The 18,557-nt window shown below is 36.3% G+C and overlaps 1 protein-coding gene across 3 annotated transcripts in view; it reads right to left on the bottom strand.

Annotated features, from left to right (window-relative positions):
• PTPRK (protein tyrosine phosphatase receptor type K) overlaps positions 1 to 18,557 on the bottom strand; it is a 732,727-nt gene that overhangs the window by 508,557 nt on the left and 205,613 nt on the right. The window lies entirely within an intron of this gene.

The following is an 18,557-nucleotide window of genomic DNA, read 5'->3' as shown; positions in this document are numbered from 1 at the left end:
AGCAGGGGGCGGGGAGGGAGGTAGAGAGCGGGAGGTGGGCGGAGAGAGAGATTGGGGGACGGGGGTGTTCTATGTTGGCCTGGTTAGAAGTTAAGGGACTCTTCATAGGCCGGATCCCATACTAATTGGTAATGGAGCTTTGACCTGCTCTGTTTCTGACTTTTATCAATTCAGATACTCCTCCCCACAGTCAAACCTAGCTAACACCTGCTGCTGAAGGTTTACTATACTGTTGCGAAACTTAGCACAGGCACTAGATTAGCTTAGCCCACTGCAGCTCAGAACTCTGAAGTTCCAGAGATCTACTGGTCTGTACTTCCCAAGAAGCAGGGATTAATGGCATGTATGTGTCCCAATGTCTGGCAAACTAGATGACAATGCAAAAGCCAATTTCTGGCTTAAAACTTGGGGGGCCTTTTCAAAGTGATTTAATGAGCCCAATTCTCCTATGCAGAGGTATCTAAAGCACAAAAAGGTTAAGTCCTCCATAACATGACATAGAAAGGATAATTAGTCTTCCACTAGACAAAAAAGAGCAGCCAATGAAAATTTCACATACATTCATTCATTCATTCATTCATTCATTCCCCCTCCCTCCTTCCCTCTTCCTCTCCCTCCTTCAGTTTTGGAAATGGAACAATATTGCTCTTTTGAGGCTGAAATCAGAGAAACAGGTGAAATATGTATAGAATGTACCTACAGCTGCTTGTGATCAGTATATAATAGACACAGAAAACCAGGAATAAATCCACAACTCTTTCTAGCACACAACTAAGACCTCGGCTCTATCTAAAATTACTGAAAAAGAGAATGGAAAGGACCTTTAGACATCATCCTGTCAGTTTTACAGATGAGTGAAATGTGAGTTCATTTGTTTAAGGTCACATAGCTAAGTCACTGGCTTAAGAAGAACTGAAGTCAAGGTCTCCAAACTTAAAGACCAGCATTCTTTCTTTTTTTTTTATTTTTAGTTTACAACATTCAGTTCTACATAATTTTGAGTTCCAGATTTTCTTCCTTCCCTCCCCCCCTCCCTCCCCTAGACGGCATGGACCAGCATTCTTTCTACCATCACTACCTTGGTGATTGAGTCTATTTGCCCTTCTTTTGGACGGACAGGAAGACAGTTTTATTGACATGAAATGAATTTCTTTTCTAGATTAGCAGCAGAAATCCACATGTGCAAAATAAAAGATTGCTTCTTTTAAAAAGCATCTTGATGAATATGAAAATTAACATAACACAATTACATCCATATAAGCTTGTCTCAATCCAATGCAGTCAATCACAGACAGTTTCTTGAAAAGGTGAACTTTGAGTCAGGAGAGCACCATCTATGAAGCAGCAGTAGACAAGATATTAAAAACAGTTGAGAAAGGTTGTGTATGTGGTGGGGCGGGGGGGGGGGGGGGGGAAGAGGGGGAAGTAGGGATGTTGGTGGAAAGTGAATTACTTTAGCTAACAGAAAGAAAAGGTGTTTGGCACAGTAACAGAGAACTAATCATGGCATCAGAAAGACTACGATTTCAGTTCAACCTCTTGTACATGCTAGCCTTAAGTTCACCAGAAAGCCATTTAACTTCTCACTGACCTATAGGAAATTTTCTAAGATTTGAAATTACGAGATAACTGATGATTTGTACCAGAAGAGAAAATTTATACAAAACAGGAATCCCCAACACTTTGAAATCACATGTCCAGGTCAAAAAAAAAAACCACTAAACAATCTAAAATTAATTGCTAACTTTGTGCAAGGCCATGGCAAACTAGGTGGTATGCTAAAGAGAGTGCCATGCCTGGAATCAGGAAGACTTATTCTCTTGAGTTCAAATCTAGCCTCAGATATTTACTAGCTGTGTGACCCTGGGCAAGTCACTTAACCCTGTTTACCTCAGTTTCCTCATTTGCAGAATGAACAAGAGAAGGAAATGGCAACCTACTCCAGTGTCTTTGCCAAGAAAATCCCAAATGGGGTCACAAAGAGTCAGACACAACTGAAAAGACTGAACAATAATAATTTTGCCTAATTCTGATATCACTACAGGTTCAGATAAAGTGACCTACTTGCTATTCCTTACATGACATTCTCTTACCTCTGTGCCTGGACTCTGGCAGTCTTCTGTGTCTGGAGCACACTCATTAAGCTCTGACTCTTAGAACTAATAGTTTCCTTAAAAGTTCAAGTCAAGTGCAACCTTTGCGTAAAGGCTTTCTTGACAACCCCACCCCACCTCCCCCAGCCTGCCATATGCTAATACCTTCCACAAAAAATTACCTTGTATTTATTTTGTAAACACATACATCTATGTACATGTTGCCTCCCTTGATAAAATGTGTTACTTTAGGACAGGGACTGTTGCATTTTTATCTTTTTATCCCGAGTACTTTGACCAATTCCTAGAATACAGTACATACTGAACAGATACTTGTTGATTAACAGAATAAAGAGAAAATAGAGCACAAAGGGAAAAAAAATGAAAACAAATACAACAAAACTAAACAAGGCATTAATAAGTAACCTTGATGAGTAGTGGCTCAGGCCTGTACCAAGACAGTAGGACAGTGGTTACTGAAGCAAAAAGTGGCAAAACTGAGAAGTACACTGTGAAAAAAAAAAGTCTTGGTGATTTGTTGAAGTTCAAGATACTCATTCATATGAAAAGACAAAATAACTGAAAGAATCAAAGGAAGGATGTTGAAAGTCTAGGTCACATCCTAAACTTTAGGACATATGAGTAATTCATTTAACAGAAGATAAACTGCCAAAAGAGACAAATGATATTTGTTTGATATTCCCAACTAGGTTATCAGTTCCTTAGGGGATAGAGACATAGCTTTTCTGCTGCAACAGTGAGACCAAGTCTCCTCCTCTAGATATATCCTTGAGTTCCATAAGTCTCTTAAACTTTCATTTTGGCAATAGCGTGTCTTGTCAGACTATACCCCAAAACTCAAAGAAGTTCTTCTTTGAAAAAAATAAGCATTGATTTATGAGCATGTGGAAGTTAAAATATAGACAGATAAATTAGAGAAATTTTCATCTAAAATATGCAACTCATTGTTAATCAATAATGGCAAATTTAGTCATTTAACTACTTTCCAAGAAATCAAGCTTTAACAATTTGTAACTTATGCACCACATGTGGACAAAAATTACATAACAGAAAGAAGAGAGATGTGACTAAGCCTCATAATAAAGACTATATACACACAGAATATTGGGGACAAAAGTTAGAGCTGCTATTTTCTAGGAAAATACCTCTGGGAAGATGGGGAGAACAAAAAAGATGCCCATTTTGTTGCCTCATTGGACCGTATGATATATTAAAATGCCTTCCTTTCCTAGAAACTAAGTAGAGTCAGAAAAACAATTTCCAAGGCCCCAGAGAAGGAGAAACCTGCCAATACTAACCACCAGAGACAAATGGGAAAGATGGAGAGAATTTTCCTCCAGGTTTCAATAAAAGTATATTTCCACCCAGACTCACACATCAGCCCTCAGGGATCAAAGTCCTCTCTCTCATTCCCTCTTCAAATCTACCAATTAAGCATGCCTCTACCCTTTAGTTTTAAATTCCCCTCAACAATGGGATAGTTGTAGATAGTAAGGATACACCTGTTTTGCAATAGCAGGAATGTATTTGATAATCTGTTTTAATAGTTTTCTTTTCTTAACCAGTGTTCTGGCTTTGCAAATATCTTTGTATCTCTTTCAACTCCAAGGCTGCTTATTTATATTCTTCTTGAAACTAGGTATTTACTAAGTTCAGGGTCTTTGCTTAGAATATTTTCAAACAGTCCCTGAAGCAAGTCATCAACTTATTCAAAGTTTAGCCTGTAGAGAGGATGTGTGATACCAATACCTACAAATCCTTGTGCTAAATTCTGGACTATGAAGTACAAATTGACTCTACATACTTTTGTTAGTTTTATCTCCTTTCATACTTTTTAATTCTGGTAGAATTCTTGACCAGGTTTATCTACACAGGTACTTACAAGCTTAGTCAACAATATCATGCTCTTCTCATATGCAGAGGCTCAATGGTCAAGGGCCCTAAACAACCAATTAGGGATTGACCCCTCAAAGTGAAAAAATATTAAGAACTTTTGAGACATATGCACGGTCTTCTAGATCATACTTCAAGGGCAGAATGAAGCACTTTCAGTGGAGAGAGTGGAAGCCCTAAGGAGCAGTGTCATTTTATGGACCTAAAGGATCAGGGACCCAGAGGGGCAGTATCACTTCCAATCCCAAAGGAGGAGGATCCCTGAGGAGCAGTAATGATTATAATTCCAAAGGATTTAACCCTTCTGGTTAAGACCAGAGTGTAGACAATGAATGCAGGGACCACATCTTTCCCCAGATCATACCACTTTGGAAGCACCAAAAACTTGAAAAACCCCAGAACTAGCTCTGAAAATAACAGTATGAAAAAGCCTAAAGGCTGAGACAGCTCCTAGCCCACCTGCACACCACAAACAGGGCCCAGGATTAACATAAAGTTCCAAATCAAGACAGAGAGTGGAAAAATGAGTAAACAACAACAAGAATCTAACCATAACATGTTATGATGGTGACAAGAAGACTGAAACACAAATAAAAAAGAAGACAATGAAGTCAAAATAGCTATAAGCCAATCCTCTGAAGAGAGGGGGAAATGGGAATTGGACATAAGTCTAACAAGAATTCCTGAAAGAACAAAAACAAATCTTGAAAAAAAAATAAGAATGGTAGAGGAAAATTAGTTAATGAAAGCAAAGGAAAAAAATTATGAAAAGTACATCAACAGCTTGGCCAAAGAGGCACAAAATATACAGAAGAAAATAATACCGTAAAAACAGAAACTGACAAATGGAAAAAGGGGTCCAAAAGTTCACTGAAGAAAATAATTACTTAAAAATTAGAACTGGGAAAGTGGAAGCTAATGACTCCATAAGACGTCAAAGAACAATAAAACAAAGTCAAAAGAAAAAAAAGATAGAAGAAAACGTGAAATGTCTCATTGGAAAAACAACTGACCTGGAAAACAGATCAAGGAAAGATAATTAAAAGATTACTGGATTACCCAAAAACCACGATCAAAGAAAGATCTTTGATATTATATTCCAAGAAATTATCAAGGAAAAATGACTTGACATCCTAGAACAAGAGTGTAAAATGGAAATGGAAAAAAAATCTACTGATCACCAACCAAATGAGATACTAAAATGAAAACTCCCAGTAATACTATTAGCAAAATTCCAGAACTGCCAGGTCAAAGGAAAACTACTTCAACCAACAATAAAAAAAAAAAAAAAAACATTAAAATGCCATGGAGCCACATTCAGGATCACACAAGTTTTAGCAGCTCCCATATTAAAGGGTTGGAGGGCTTGGGGTATGATATTGCAGAAGGCAAAAGAGCTGTGATTACAATATAAAATACCCTACTGCACAAAACTGAATATAATCTTTCAAGGGGAAAAAATGGATATTTGAAGATTTAATGAAATAAAGGATGTTCAGGCATTCTGGATGAAAAGACCAGAGATGATTGCAAAATTTGACTCTCCAAGAGAAATATAAAAAGGCAAACATGAAAGAAATGAAAAGGGACTCAATAAGGTTAAACTGTGTATCTTCCTTTATGGGCAGATGATACATGAATCATCAAAGAACTCTATCATCATTAGGGTAGTTAGAAGAATTCTACATAGGAAGAGGGTGCTGGAATGAGACAATTATGTTGTGATGATATAAAAAATGGAGATGAAGAATGGGGAAAATCATATTATATAGAAGAAGCAGGCAAGGAAAAACTTTACACTGGAGGGGGAAACTTAATCCTATCTAAATTTATTTTAAAAGGGAAAAATATATCCATACTCAATTGGCAAAAAAAAAAAAAATCTATCTTAATAGGGAAGTAGGAGGGGAAAAGGATAAGGGAAAGAGGGAAAACAGAGATAACAGGATGAGCAGATTAAAAAAGGCAGCATTCAGAATCAGAAGGGACAGGATAAAAAAAGAGAGAAAGATAAACAAAAGAAAAGAAGATGGAGGGAAATATACAATTAATAATCATAGCATTGAATGCAAGTGGGATGAACTCACCTATAAAACAGAAGAGGAGACCAGAATGGATTAGAAATTACAATCCAAAAAAGTGTGGTTTATAAGAAACACACTTGAAGCAGAGACACAGAGCTAAAAATAAGGGGCTAGAGATGAATCTATTATGATTCAGAGGAATTAAAAAAAAAAAGTAGGGGTAGCAACCATGATCTCAGACAAAGCAAAAGCAAATTAGACCTAATTAAATGAGATAAGCAGGGAAACCACATCTGGCTAAAAGGAATTATATAAATAATGTAGTAATATCAATGCTAGATTTCTATGCACCAAACAGCACAGCATCCAAATTATTAAAGGAAAAGCTAAATGATTTACTAGAGGAATAAGAAGCACAACTACACTGGTGGGGGGCCTCAACTTTCCCCAATATAATCTTAGAAAAGTTGGATATGATAGACTTCTGGAAAAAACCAAATGGGAACAGAAAGGAGTATGCCTTTTTCTCAGCTATACATGCCACCTTTACACAAATTTACAATGTAGCAGGGCATAAAAACCTGACAATCGAATGCAAAAAAAAAAATACAAAAATATCAAATGCATCCTTTTGAAACCATAAAGAAATAAAAATTACATTTAACAAAAGGCCATGGAAACAGAGATTAAAAGCCAATTGGAAAATACATAATCTAATCCTAAAGAATGGGTAGGACAAAGACCAAATCATAGAAACAATCAATAAGTTCATTAAAGAGAATAACAATGAGACAACATTCCAAAATTTGTGGGATGCAGCCAAAGTACACTTAGGAGAAATCTTATATCTCTAAATATATATATTAATAAAAGAGAGAAAGAGTAGATTAACGAACTGGGCCGATGAGGAAACAAAACTATCACTCTTTGCAAATATGATGGAATACTTATGGAATCCTAGAGAATCAACTTAAAATTTTGTTTAAGTAATTAACAACTTGAGCAAAATTGCAGGATATAAAATAAACCCACATGAATCATTAGCATTTCTGTATATTACCAACAACGTCCAGTGACAAGAGACAGAAAGAGAAATTACCCTTAAAATAACTGCAGACAATATAAAATACCTGGAATTCTACCAGCCAAGATAAATACAGGGATTATATGAACCAAATTATGAAGCACTTTCTGCACACAAATAAAGACAGATCTAAACAACTGAAGACATATTTATTGTTCATGGGTAGGCCAAGCCAATACAATAAAAATGACAATTCTACCTAAATAAATTTATTTATTCAGTGCCATAGCAATCAGACCACCAAAGAATTATTTTATAGAGCTAGAATCAATAGTAACAAAATTTATCTGGAAGAACAAAAGGTTAAGAATATCAAGGGAATCAATAAAAAAAATTAAAGAAAGGCAATTTAGAAGTTCCAGATTGACAGCTATATTACAAAGTAGTAATCATTAAAACAATCTGGTACTCCCTGGGGGCAGCTAGGTAGTGTAATGGATTGAACATCATGCCTCAAGACAAGGAGAGCAGAGTACAAATCTGACCTCAGACCCCTACTAGGTTTGTGACTCTGAGCAACTCACTTAACCCTGTTTACCTCAGTTTCCTTATCTGTAAAATGAGCTGGAAAAGAAAATGACAACCCCTGCAGTTACTTGGCCAAGACAAGGCCAAATAGGGTCACAAAGATTCAAACATGACTGAAAGGAATGAACAACTTGCTCAGAAATAGAGTGGTGGAGCAATGGAATAGATTAGTTGCATGATACAGAGTAGTACATGGTCATAGTAATCTAGCGTTTGATTAAACCCAAAGAATCAAGATTTGGGGGCAAGAACTCACCATTTGACAAAAATTGCTGGGAACATTGGAAATCAGTTTGGCAGAACAAGGCACAGACCAATATCTCACAACATATACCACAATGAGGTCAAAATGGAAAAATGATTTAGACATAAAAGATGATGTCAAAAATAAATTAAGAGAGCATGGGAAAATGTACCTGTCAGATTTATCAATAATAGAAGAGTTCTGGACCAAATAAAGACAAAGAGAATCATGGAAAATAAAATGGACAATTCTGATTACATGAAATTAAAAAGCTTTTGCACAAAGGAACCTAATGCAGCCAAAATTAAAATGAAACTGAGGACAAATTTTACACCATTTCTATAGTAAAGGTCTCATTTCTCAGATATATAGGGAACCAAGCCAAATATTGATGAATGATCCAAGGATATGAACAAGCAGTTTTCAGAAGAAGAAACCAAATCAATGAAAGAAGCCTCTAAATCACTATTGATTTTAAAAATGCAAATTTAAAAAACTCTGTATTACCTCCTCACTCCTATCAGATTGGTTAATATGACAGAAAAGGAAAATGACAAATGCTCAAGGGGATGTGGAAATATTGGGACACTAATGTAATGTTGGTTGAGTTGTGAATTAGTCCAACCATTTTGGAGAACAATTTGGAAATATGCCCAAAAGGCTATAAACCTGTGTGTATCCTTTGACATAGCAACAACTTCTAACAAGGTCTGAATCCCCAAGAAATCAAAACAGGTCTCTACCTATTTTGTACAAAAATTTTAATAGCTTTTTTGTGGTAGCAAAGAAAGCAAGGGAAATGCCCATCAACTGGAGATTGCTGAGCAAGTGGTGGTATATGATTTCAATGGAATATTATTGTTCTGTAAGAATGACCAAAAGGATGGATTCAGAAAAACTTGGGAAGACTTACACAAATTCATTCAAAGTGAAGTAAACAGAACCAGGAGAACACTGTACACAATAATAACTATGTTGTAAGGATGATCAAATGTGAAAGATTCAGCTACTCTGATCAAGGCAAAGATCCAAGATTCCAAAGGACCCATCAGGAAAAATACTATCCACCTGTAGAGAACTAATAAACTCTTAATGCAGACTGAAACATACTTTCTTCACTTTGTTTTATTTGGTTTGTGTTTTCCTTTGCAACATGGCTAATATGGAAATGTTTTTCCTCACCTCACATGTATAATCCAAAGCAAAATGCTTGCCTTTTCAATGAGGAGAGAGGGAGAAAATTTGGAACTTGAAATTTCTTAAAAGGCTGTTAATATTTTTACATGAGATTGGGAAATATTTAACAAAATAAATAAAAATAACTTTTAAAAATCTCTTTTCTTGATCACATAAAGAATTTTCTTGGGTATTCAAGTATTTCTATTAGTTAGATGGCATGTATAAACAAATAAAAATATTAATTTCCTACAAACTAAAAAAGCATAAAAATAAAATAAATGTTTGCATAGGCATCATAAAACATTATTTGCAGTGAGGTTATGCCTGGATTGACAAATGGACCATCAAACAGGCCAGAGTAAATCAGAATGTGCCTGTGTGGCAAGACTAAAATGTTTTGGAAAACACTGGACTAGATTAGTTGATCCTAGAAAATTGATTATTTTTAATAACTCAAATACATCATTAGTTACCATCTAGATAAGGATAGTGTACAGTAATATACACTCAAGGTTCTTGTACAACTTCTCTTCAGTACTTGGAGCTAATTGGCTAATTGGTTTCAAGTCTAAATGCTGGATTAGCTTACTGATTTTCCATGAAATAATCATAACATTACAGCTAATAAGGTATTAAAATGTATACCTCTAGCACTGTCCTCTAGTTCCCCCTGATAATACTGGAACCCAATCAATTCCTACTCATCATCAAAAAGAAAAAGAAAAACTGATATTATTTTATAATCTACCATGATATTACACTAAGAGAACTATTTTCAAAATTATTTTTCTCAGGAATTAGTGATGAATGAATGACTTTAGAAGGTCAATTATGAACTTGACAAATGGTCGACATCTAATCAAAGTGAGAAATTAAGGTTGCATCATTAATTTTGTTATGTATAACATATCTATGTATGTATATAGGTGTTTAAACAATTATATTCTCTGCTCAAGCCAATTTTATTACTCTGTTTCATTAAGCATATGGGATTGAAAAGTTGTAGGTACATTACCTTTAAATAAATTCAGTAGTGATGAGGGTGAATATACATATGAGTTGGTATCAAGAATGACTACTGGGTTATGCTACTGCTATGCTCTCTTTTAACAAGATAAGAGTTTGCATAAAGAACAAAGAGAGCTGTATCAGGATATTCTATTACATTTAAGGAAGAAGATATTTAAAAATTGAAGAGTCTATTAGACAAAACATCATACTTAGTCCCTAAATAAACAAAAATGTCCTAATTAACAGAGAAGGTCATCTACAAAGACTACAGCGGGCAAATTCCCCTCATGTTAGAGATTTTAATCAAGTTCAGCTTTTTACACACAGCTTTTTAAATGTATAAAACATTTAAAATATTTAATTCTTCAAGGCATAAAAAGAATTACTTCTTTACATGTTCTAAACTCGAATACAGCATTCAAACCCCATGTTTCAAAAGTGAAACTACAATCAAATTTATTTTTTGTGATCTTTGCTTTCTAGATATTTCCTCAAAATAAACAAATCTCTTTCATATGTTAAACTGAAAACTTTGTGGCAATGAACAGGAATGAGAAGTAATATTAGTTAATATTAAGCAAAAAAGTATTTCTCTAATGTTCTAAGGAGTGAAACAAAGAAAGGAAGAACTCAGTAGGTAATCAGTGCCTCTAATAATTATATACAAGCAAATTTCTTGGTCTGAATAAATTAAACCATTTTTGTTTCAGGTTGTTACTCTGAAGTCAGAAATTTAGTGTTACATATACTATATGATCTCTGAGGGTTTTTTTTTTAAGATTAACTCAGTTCAAAATAAACTAAAATATATTTTATGAAAGAAACCCATGGAAATTGTTCTAAAATCATGTCCTTACAGAAAAGAAAGGGCAGCTAGGTGGTGCAGTGCATAGAGCAGCAGTCCTGGAGTCAGGAAGATTTATCTTCCTAAATTCAAATCTGGCCACAGATACTTCCTAGTTGTGTGGCCCAGGGCAAGTCACTAAACCCTGTTTCCCTCAATTTCTTTACCTGTAAAATAAGCTGGAGAAGGAAATGGCAAACCATTCTAGTATTTTTGCCAAGAAAACCCCAAATGGAGTCACAATGAGTTGGACACTACCAAAATGATTGAACGGCAAGAAAATAAAAAAGAAAAGAATCATCTCTTTAATCTGTATTCTAGAATGGTCCTCTCTTCTATCATTTTAAAAAGGAAAGAAAGGATGGACTTTTTTTTTTTAAGAAGGAAACAGTGGTTTCTATAAGGGAAGCCTGAACTCAATATCCCTCCAATATCTTCAATACCAGTTAGATTAAAGGATAAATAAGCAAAAAATTTGTCCATAAAGACAATGATTACTGTTTATTCTTCATGTAGAATATTCCAGTGTCAAAGAAATTTTGTTTCTTGTGCACTTAGTTCCAAAGGAATAGTTTGGGGCATCCCTTCTACCCTTTTACCACTTGACTTAGTTTTAACTTTCCAGATCCTCCTCATATTTCTGTCCAATATAGAATATGCTTTAATCTTTCTTATACTCTGGTATAACTGATTTCCTCCATAAAGTATTCAAATATAACGACAGATTATGCTCTATCACCAAAATTCTTTTCAACGAACAATGGAATAGTCTGTAAAGATGAGACTTTAGTTACAATACTGTATTGGTAACTAAGGTGGGACTTTTTTACTGTTTTCCCTTTTGGATCACTGAAGTGATCAAGTGCCTTTGTTTCTTTGATTAAATCCAGGAGTCTTTGATGACCTACTAAGAAACAAGAAATCCTAGTTCACATAGGTTTGAGTCCCATGGTTGTGATGCCTGAAGAAGCATCACATAGTTTTAAGTCACATGGTTGTGATGCCCTTTGACCCTGAACAGGGTGTATAAACTCAGAGGTTAGTGTTTTGCTTAGGGCTGTCAATCACTGGAAGAGTGTTGTATGATTTGACTAGATGAGATTTTGGACAGCCTTTGTTAAGGGCCCCCTGGCTTGAAAACCCACATGTTGGTGCTTCCCTGGTAACTATGTACTGAGAGGTTGGACAGAAAGCTAGAAGCCTGTCTACTGGTTTGTGTTATTTGATCTGTTGATATTTTCTGTTTGTAATTTCTGTTTGTATTGTCTCTGAAGTTCAGGGTGCTGGCTTTTCCTTCTGAACTAAGTGAGTGATATATGTATGTTTGATTAAAGTGAGACTGTTAACTCCTTAAAGCTGCTTTCCTTAGAAAAGCAGATCAAAGAACCTATGCTATCAGCCCTCCTGTGTGCTGATGTTATTGGTCTCACACAGCCACAGTAGCAGCAAGCCACATTATTATTACAAATATAGCAGATACATAGACAGACAGATATAAAGATAAATCTAAGAAACATACATATTATATTATATGTCTATATGTTATATATTGAATTATATGTGACTATATAGGTATGTATGCATATATGTATGTATGTATATATATCTGTGTGTGTATATTTTATAAATATTAAAATTAAAAATTAAAAATATTTTATAAATACATGTATATATACATATACGTGTATATACATACATACATACACACACACACACACACACACACACATATGTGGGGAGAGAGAGAGAGAGAAAAAATTCTAAAATCTTTCACTTACCTAAAGTCCCTATACTTACATTAATCTGATCTTCCATTCTATATCTATCTCTCTGATTGGTCTTTTAATGCATTTCTGATATGTTCTCCAATTTTCGATTCTCACATCTTTATTATTGGAGGCAACTGCAAATTTATAAACAGGGTTCACCTGAAGGACTCCACTGACAACTCACCACATTTTCAATCTATTCCATTTTTGGATAATTATTAAAACTCTCTTCATATGCCACACAAAAATCTACATCATATCATTGTACCTTCTACCCCTACTTTTTGGTTCTATCCTCTAGAACAAGAGTTCTTAACTTGGGATCTATGATTTACTTCAGTGGATCTATGGTTTCACAAAAGTGAGATTCTCCACATCTCTACCAACTGTGCAAATCATAACTGCCACATGCCTTCTTATCCTTTGAAACTGTTTTCTATACTGACATCCAAAATACCCCATATAAGAGTTCACCCAAAATCTATTCAACATTATGAAGGCCTTCTTCAAAATCTTTTAATATAAAATAGCAAAAGTCTTAGTGTGTTTTAAGCTACTAAAATCTTTAAAACTGCTTTTCAATATATTTTAAGCTACTAATAGATTAAAATATACAAAGACTTTTGAGATTTCATGTTTACTGGTATAGCAGCCATAGTGAAAATAAGGGAAAACATCTCTAGCCAATTTCCTTTTCTAATGATCCATCTCCTCTGTAATATCTTTTGCATTAATTTTTATGTAAAATCTTTTATAGTCACTATACATATCTCTATTCCCTTCTGGGTCACACACAATTTTCACATTTTTGAGAAGGTGCTGTTCCATAATTTGTTATATTAAATCTAAGGTCTTTCCCAAGTCTCAGTATGTCTGAGGCAGCACCCATTCAGTGATTAAGGCTAGGCAAGAAATGAGGCAAAGAAATGAGGAAAAAGGAGGCCTCTTTTACCTACTCAAAAAAAAAAAAACAATCTTGGAAGTGAACAACCCTCAGGGTTTCTGGCCAGAAGAGAAACAACTGCAATTTACACTCACTCTGAGCCATTAAAACTTAAACAAAGACCATCAGAGGCTAGAGTTGGGATTTGTTATTGGCCAAGTAGTGAAAGCCAGAGTGATTTGGGTTTAAGGGCTACTCAAGTAGCTCCATTTGAATACCGATGGGCCTTACCATTCTCCTGCTACATCCAGGGTCATCTCCAGTAATCCTAATGAATATCCTGCCACTAGACTCAGATAGCTCTGGAGGAAAGAGTCAGGCTGGTGACTTTCACAGCCCTGTGTCACTTAAATCCAATTCACTTGAAAGTCAAGACCATATTTTCCAGTAGTACTAGTAGTAGTAGTAGTTGCCCCACTGGGGACCCAACTGGCCAATTCCAGTTGGGCAATGCTGCTTGCTTGCTCTTACATATGGTTGGTTGTTCTGCCCAAAGGAAAGTGGATTTTTTGAAACAGAGCTCTGGAAAAAACAGGTTTTAGTAAGGTCCACTGGGATTCAAATGGAGCTCTTGGAGTATGCCTTAAACCCAAATCATTCTGGCCCTTACTGATTGGCCAATAATAAGTCTCAGCCTAAGCCTATGTTAATCATTGTTTGAATTTTGATGGCTCAGAGTAAATGCAAATACCAAGTGTTTCTGTTCTGGCCAGAAACCTCGAGGGTCTTTCCCTCCCAGATTGATTTTTCTTTTGGAATAGGTAAAGGAGGCTCACTTCTTACCTAGCCTTAACCATTAAATGGGTGCTGCCTCAGAAAAACTGAGACCTGGGAAAAATCTTAGCTTAAAATGACCAAGGTCTCCCACTGATGCAATGCTATCTCTACTCACTCTGATCTATATCTTGCCACTGGACCCAGGTGATTCTGGAGGAGAGAGCGAGGCTGGTGACTTTGCAAGTCCTGCCTCACTTAAATGCAATTCACTTGAAAGTCAAGACATCACCCTCCTGATGTCACTTGTCCTCTTCAAGAACAAAGGACAAACAACAACATCATCATATAACTGTAATAAGTGTGTGTGTGTGTGTGTGTGTATGTAACAACAAATATTTATATAAAAATAATTGTACTAAAATAATAGTTTATCAGATCAGATCATCTATAGCGTCATGTTAAACGTATGTTTTGTTTAATTTTTCCCAAGTGGAAAAATTGAAATTGCTGAAACTATTTTAAAATTTCCAAAGGATAATTTGGCCTGTTCCATTCTGTTCCTATCTTATTGTAATACTGGAAAAATTAGGAACCCTTGAGAAACCCCTAGCTACTGACAAGCACCCCCAGAAAGAATGGACTCAGATCTCTCCAGCATTTAGCAGAAATCCCTGGGGCTCTGTGACTCCTCCAAGGAATGTCAATAAGATTATCCCACTTAATGATAACCTGACTGAATCTTTTGATCAGCCAGGGCCTTTGTTCCTGTTCCCCCCACCCTGTAACCTGGCCTGTAGGTTCCAGGAGAAAATTAACCCCCACATGTCCTATAAAAGTCACAGCATCACCCCAACACGGGGCCATTGATTTGGGTTGCAGCGCTCCGATGGCCGCCGGCTAATAAATTCTCCATTTAAAACTTATACTCTGTGGCGTGTCTCACTCGCTTCTGGTACAACATTATCATCCCTCTGCAATGTCTGTTCCATGTAATGATGGACCAGCTCAATGGACTATCCATCCAACTGCTATCAATGTAGGGACAACAAGAAATATTCTTCATCCACCTGGGTTTTTCTATATAGATTGCTACATTCCGTAATATTCTAGGCCTTTATACAATCCAATAGAAAATAAACTGCTTGAGGTCAGGATCAGCTTCATTTCTGTCTTTGTCACCACTTTGTGGGATGAAAGACCCTCACCAATTAAATTTATAATAAGGAGCCATCTCAGGGTGCAAACAGAAATAAATTTTATTCAATTCTTGAGAATTGGGCATCCCCCGCTAGAACAAATCCAGCAAGAGAGGCGCTTTATAAGGGGCAAGGCACCCATAATTATACCTAACACAAGAGAATTCCCGCCCACCTCTGACCCTTCTCACCATTGGCTGGGAGGTGGGCTTACAATCTGAGCATGAAAGCTAGACAAAGAACTGGGAAATTGAGGCACAGAAACTCCAATTCCCATTCCCTTAGTTAATGATTACAACTGAGGTGACATCTATAAACCTAAAGGAGAATAAGGGGAGGGGGAGACCCTCTCCATTCTTTACAGTAGATAAAAACAGGTCATTATGACCCTGTTCTTACTGAACAAATCCTTAAACCAGAACCAGAAGAAAGAACAAAAAGTTTCAGGGTAAACTTTCCTCAGAATTCTTCCACTTCCCTATTTCTTGATTTTTAAACATTTCTTAGTGTATATACATATATGTATGTATTTATTTATTTATACATATCTTCCCTGTGAAGTCTTCACATTTTATTTACCTCACACACCACCACACTACCTAACACAGACCTTGGCATGTAACAGGTATTTAATATTTGTTGAACTGAAGTCCTTGTGGAAGACCTTACCATCTACAAGGAATCCCACTTCCACTGGACTCTATGCAGGAAAACCTCCACAACAAGGGTAAACACCTTTGGTGAGAATACTTCTCCTTGCTTTATGACTCACCTATTATTAATAATAAAAGAATTCTTTTGACAAACTTTCCTCTGATGAAACATCTATAAATATATCTCACACATGTAAAAGAGATCTATTATTCTCTCTCTCTGGTCTTTTCTTCTCTAAACATTGATTTTGAAAAGGGATACCATTAACTCTTATCCTGGCAACATAATCAAAAGAAAAAGAGCCTCAGCTTCCATCATTTCTATTTTTTTGAAAAGGTACAAAGAGGCACAAAGAAATGACACAATATAATCCAAGTTACACTGATAGGGTACAGTCTCTGGGAACCCCCCTTGAATCTGGTGGGGTACAGTCTGAGAGCCCCCCTTGAACTCTCCTTGAATCTTCCCACTTGATCTGGCCTTTGCCTGAGGCCATAAGCCTTTCATTATCTCTACCTAGCCTAGCCCTCAATTGTCCAGCTGCTTCCCACCCTAGATCCCATCAAAATCCCATTTTCTTGGTTCCAGGAGTTTTGACCTCTAGTTACTCCATTTCCATTAAGCTCCTCCTTAGACTCCTCCTCATGACCCTTCCTCTGGTCAGACTACTTGACCACCCCTTAATCCCTCCCAGGATCTTTCGGTATATAAGCTCCATCTTGCCTCCATGAAGGTGCTCAGATTCAATCTAGCTCAGCTCCGTTAACTGACCCAGCTGGCATTAGCATCACAAATGCTCAGGATCCCTACGAGTCTACCCAATATGTGAAATCTTTAATATACTTTGTTTTCCTTTGGTTCAGAAGGCTTGGGTCAAAATAATTCGGCAGGGCCTGGCATGTCAGTATTTTGGGGTCTCAAGCACCCCTTAACCCCAAACCTCATCAACACTGCCTATGACAATTCCAGTATGTGAATCTACTGAAATTGGAACAAGTGACAATGACAACTGTATGACAGAAAGTGTTTAAATGACAGAATTATTTAAAATTCCTGAATTGCTCTTACCCTTAACCCCTCATCCAAGGTTACAGAAATTCCCAAAACCTACAGAAGCTAAATAAACACTTGTATAAGTGTGACACAAACAGATTATTCTCTTCCCTAGTCAAGTCCCATTTAAGTCATAAAGCCAAATGCAGTTCCCTAAAATAGTTTAGATCATCTAAATATTAAAGCCATGACAACCTAATTTAGAGAGTCAATCCCGTCTTGTAAACATGTTGATGAATCTTTAAAGCTAGAAGTCTAAACCAACACATATTTCCTCATCTTCCTTTGCTAAAAATGTGTTTTATTTCCATGGATGAAAGAAGGCAAAGCCAAAAGAACTTATACAGCTACTTTGCCTTAACTCCCAATAATTTACCTGACTTATGAAGTGATTGTCAGCCACAAACCATAAGAGTAGGCTATCTCTTGTTTAATCATGAGACCTTAGTAACCAGAATGTTATTACTGTCATTGTTATGCTCAAAATGTACAAATGAGATCTCCTCCAAACTCACAAAAGCCTTATCCTTTAATAAATCACATTAGAAACTGTAATGCAAACTAATAGATATTATTTATATGCAAACTCAGCTGAGCTTTGCTTTAAATCTTGATGGCTAAGGGTGTATAACTGCTACCAGGATTAGAGAAGCTATCCAAAGCATCTCTTTAAACTGTCTATTGTTGGTTTCCTTTACATACATGAAGCATTCTTCCCCTGCTAGACAATACGAATTTGCACCTTTCCCACACTTATTTTAGGGGTATTTTTTAATCATATCATTTTTTAAGGCAATACTCTATCTCATGATTTTGAAGTTAAAAGAGAATCATTGTTCATAGAATTCCATTAAGGATATTTTTTCCAATAATTTCTCCGCGTTTTTCCAGTTGCCTAGAACCCTCTTACATGTCTTCCTCCCTTGCCTTTAAGAGAGAACATGAAATGGGAACATGAAATGAAATCCCAATGACAATGATGCATTTCACAAACCATCTTTTCAGGTGTGGGAAACAAAGGAAGGAATTCTGTTTCCACAGGACTAAAGCTCCTCCCACCTTTGACTGATAGCAGAGTGTATGTCAGAGGTGACTGGTTCTAGAAAGCAGAACCAGGCTTCTGATCAGGTAAAAGGTCAGAATGTTAATGAGCTCCTGAAGGGGGAACCTATAAGGGAGAAGAACATTAAGTGAGAGGTTCAGGAGGTTGCATCTAGCCAATGGAGAGCAAGGCAGGAAATTAGTATCAGGAGAATTATAAAAAGGGCTTTTGTAACTATCGTAAGGTGTGCTTACACCTGGCC

The sequence above is a fragment of the Trichosurus vulpecula genome, chromosome 7 (genome assembly GCF_011100635.1).
Source record: "Trichosurus vulpecula isolate mTriVul1 chromosome 7, mTriVul1.pri, whole genome shotgun sequence".
Taxonomy (NCBI): domain Eukaryota; kingdom Metazoa; phylum Chordata; class Mammalia; order Diprotodontia; family Phalangeridae; genus Trichosurus; species Trichosurus vulpecula.
The sequence above is the reverse complement of the archived record's forward strand: the minus strand, read 5'-3'. Positions and strand labels throughout refer to the sequence as shown.